Below are 4,724 nucleotides of genomic sequence, written 5' to 3' on the forward strand. Positions count from 1 at the left end.
AGTATTAAATAACCAAAGATATACTTATATGAAAGTACTATCTTTATTTGAATAATCGAAAATAAGTTTGATTATTTACACCTTATTCTTTAATAAAATAAAGAACAAATCTCAGCAAATAATCGGAGTCATAGATCCTCAAATGAATATTCAAAAATATTCATTAAACAATATAAACTGAGTCATAAGCCCTCGAATGAATATTCAAAATAATATTCATTTAATATAAAATAAAAGGAGTCATAAGTCCTCGAATGAATATTCAAAATAATATTCATTTAATATAAAATAAAAGGAGTCATAAGTCCTCGAATGAATATTTAAAATAATATTCAATAATAAAATAAAGTTAAAGTTATCGAATAAACCTTATTCGATTAATAGTTTTGAAAACTATGACCATATATATATATATAAGTATAAATATATATATATATATATATTTATATCCATATATACAAAATCTACTCGGGATCCTCGACTCCCGGTTTTAGAAATATTTTCACCTTTGGGTCCCTATACTAAGGGTATATGCAAATTACCGCTATTCTCTAGCATAGGTATTATCAACTGAACCAACAGATATATATGGCAAGAATACGAAACAGGCATGCATATATATACCATATCAGCATGCTTCAATATATCGCAAAATTTGCTAATTAACCAACATGCATCTATCACAAGATAATGCATATACATATATACATCACAACAACAGTATAACGGGTAGAAAACTTGCCTGAGCGACTTGGGGTGATAAAAGGCTCGGGACGAGTCTGGTAACCTATAAACAACAAGTAAGTTGGAATTAAACCAAAATCACTTGTAAATCTATACTTTAACTAACTTAGACTCTAACGCTTGTTTTGCGCTCACTGATTTGCTTAAGTCACTCGGGTACCCTCGGCTCCACCATTTTTAATAATTTAACCTTTACGAGTTTTAAAGCGATTCCTTCGCGAGTGTCTTACCAACTGCCTAACACACTTACCATAAATTTTCATACATTAATTAACCCTTTTTGGTCTTTAACCTATGTTTCAAAGTAAGGCGAGGGAAAAAGTTTCGTTCGCGAAATGCCGTTACTTGAAACGGTCGTTTCTCCTAAACCGTGCATCGGAATCGAACGAACTACATATCAAAACGAAGCTCGTAACATGAGCTATCTAATCATGGCAGTGGTCGTAATCTAGCAGGGGGTTCTCGGGTCCTAATGCTATGCACAAAAACAGTCCAAAGAAAATCGGACGTTACGACGGCTATGTTTACGCGATTTCCCAATTTTAAACCATTCAAAACCAACCACAAACCAACCTCAAATCCAACATACAACCAACATCCATCCTTATCACATCATAACAACCCCAACCAATTCAATTTAATCATTCATACTTATGCCTAAGCTTAACTTTAATCATACTTAAGTTCTTTTAATCGAAACCACAACATTTACCATTTCATTTCGCTACCATTTCAAATCCCAAACTCTAATCACAACAACAAGCTACAATAGCACCCTACTAATCAAAATCATCTTATAATATATAGGAATCTAGGGTTTGGAGATGGTATACCTTCCTTGAAGTGGTGGGAGGAGCTAGGAAGCCTTAAGAAGCTTTGAGAAGTCTTAGGAAAGCTTGGATCTTCAAGAAAAACAAGAAAACTTCAAGTTAAAGAACTTGAAAACACTATTCATAGTCTTCTTCTTTGATTAAATGAAGAAGATTGAGAAGGAATTAATGGCTTAAACTCATGATATAGCCCTAACTAAGCATGAAGATGATTAGGGAATTTACTCACCAATTTAGGAAGCTTGGATCTTGGATTTTGAAAAATCTTTCCTTTAAAAAGTGAAAAAGCCGAGAGCAATGAAGAACTAATGCCTTGGTTTCTTTTTGTTTTGATGAAGAATGAATTATTTGGCTTGGTTGGTTGTAGTTTTGTATTTGATTTAGTCAATTACCTTCTTGCCCTTGAATTTGTGTGGTTACAAAGCCACCACACCTCCTTCCTTCCCATGTCATGCTTATGTCATCCTCATGATGTCATCCTCCCTTCCTTGTCCTCTTTCTATTGGTTGGATGACATCATTCCCACTAATCCCTTTGATTAACTTCCTAATCGTTTACCTAATGACCGCTGATCTGTTATACGGTTCGCTTAACTTTCGTTCTCGTTTATCGTTTGAAGGATCATACCCGGGATCTTTTTACTTAGGTTCCCTTAACCTTTCTCAATACATTATATTCCTTTTTATGATCCTCTATTATAATCCTTTAATTTAAATCCTTTTTATCCTGTTGCCTTATACTCAATTCTCTCCGTATCTTGTGGATTTCCGGGAAAAACCAAAGTGTTCGGAATTGGATTCTGACGATCTTTACATACACTTATATATTTCATAGAGTACTAATAATATCCCAGAATATCCATAACAGAACCCCTACATAGTGTGGCGTGAAAAGTTTCTTCATTTAGCTAAAACACTATTCACAAGGGTTACAAAAAGTTGAAAATTTTGGGGTTATTACAATCATAGTGATCTCTCAACAAATTCCTTTACTTCTATATGATTGATCAAACTTTGGGAAATAGAAACATCTAAAAAAGGAGTAATAAAGTTACGGTGGTATTCGGAATGGAAACACATTCGTGATACTAAGGTTGACATGGGTATTAAAAGGTTATAGAACGCTAATGAGCCAAAGGTATAACCAGTATAATATTAGGAACGGAAGGTGATAGCGATTACGAACTGGAAAAGAATGGGTATTGAGAAGCAAAAGCTCTAATGCTAAAAGCTATAATGAGAGTCTGTGCAATAGACTTGAAAGAATTTGGAATGATCACTTAACATGGATTGAGTTTTCTTGCGACAATAGATCATATGTCAGTATTGAGATATCGCCTTATGAGATCCTTGAGGGAAGACAATGTCGATCTCCCTTATGTTTGGATGAAGTTGTAGAGCGCAAGATGCTCGGACCCGCAGTAGTCCAAAGGACCAAGGATATAATAGATTTAATCAGAGGACGACTGGTAGTAGCCCAAGATAGACATACGAAGTATGTTGATTTGACACGAAAGGACAAGGAGTATGAAATAGGGGACCTAGTAACGTATAGGTATCCCTTGGAAAGGATTGATGAGATTCGGAAAGAAAGGAAAGCTAAGTCCACAATTTGTCGGACCCTTGGATATACTAAAACATATTGGGAAGTTAGCATACGAGCTAGCCCTACCCCCGAACCTGTAGCAGGTCGTAACGTGTTTCACGTATCAATGTTAAGGAAGTGTAATTCAGATGCCAGATAAATAGGGGCATATGAGAGCATAGACATGCAACCCGACGTAACCTATATGGAGCAACCAGGAAGGGTTATAGAGTGAAAAGGAACAAGTGCTTAGGAGAAGGATTATTAAACTAGGCAGAGTTGGTGGTAGGACCACAATGTGGGAAAATTTACTCGAGAGTTAGAAAGTGCAATGCTAAGAGAGTATCCCTATTCATTTTCTATCTGATTCCGGGACGGAATCCTTTTAAGGAGGGGAGACTGTAATAACCCCAATTTTTGGAAATTTTTGAAACCCTTATGAATAGTGTTTTTGCTGAATGAGAAAACTTTTCATGCCACACTATGTAGGGGTTCTGATATGGATATTCTGAGATTTTATTAGTACTCTATATGGTATATAAGTGTATGCAAAGATCGTCAGAATCCAATTCCGCACACTTTGATTTTTCCCGGAAATCCACTAGATACGGAAAGAATTGAGTATAAGGTAACAGGATAAAAAGGATTTAAATTAAAGGATTATAAGAGAGGATCATAAAAGGAATATAATGTATTGAGAAAGGTTAAGGGAACCTAAGTAATAAGATCCCGGGTATGATCCCTCAAACGATAAACGAAAACGAAAGTTAAGCGAACCGTATAACAGATCAGCGGTCATTAGGCAAACAATTAGGAAGTTAATCAAAGGTATAAGAGAAGATGATGTCACCCAACCAATGAGAAGAGGACAAAGAGGGGAAGATGACATCATAGCATGACATGGGAAGGAAGGAGGTGTGGTTGAATGAGAACCACACAAAGTCCAAGGTTAAATAGGTAATTAACTAAAACAAAAACAAAACCAAATCAACCAAGCCAAACAAATCAGTTTTATCAAAACACAAAATCATTTCTTTCTCTTCAACAAAAGCTTGCTCTCGGCTTTTTACTATTTCAAAGGCAAGAATTTTCAAAACTCAAGATCAAGGCTTCCTAAATTGGTAAGATAATTCCCTAATCATCCTTATGCATAGTTATGGCTATATCATGAGTTTAAGCCTTCAATTCTTTCTCAATCTTCTTCAATAAATCAATGAAGAAGACAATGAATAGTGATTTCAAAGTTTTTAATTTGATTTTTCTTGATTTTCCTTTAAGATCCAAGCATTCCTAAGACTCCTCAAGGCTTCTTAAGGCTTCCTAGCTACTACCACCACTTCAAGGAAGGTATATCATCTCCAAACCCTAGATTCCTTTGTATAATAAGATGATTTTGATTTTTATGGTGATATAGTAGTTTAATGCTTGTGGTTTAGAGTTTGGGTTGGAGTGGTAGTGAAATGGAATGGTGAATCTTGTTGTTTTGGTTAAAAGAACTTAAGTATAGTTAAATTCAAGCTTAAGCATAAGTATAAAAGTTAATATTGAATTGATTGGGGCTGTTAT

This window comes from Apium graveolens, chromosome 6 (assembly GCF_009905375.1).
Source record: "Apium graveolens cultivar Ventura chromosome 6, ASM990537v1, whole genome shotgun sequence".
NCBI classification, from domain to species: domain Eukaryota; kingdom Viridiplantae; phylum Streptophyta; class Magnoliopsida; order Apiales; family Apiaceae; genus Apium; species Apium graveolens.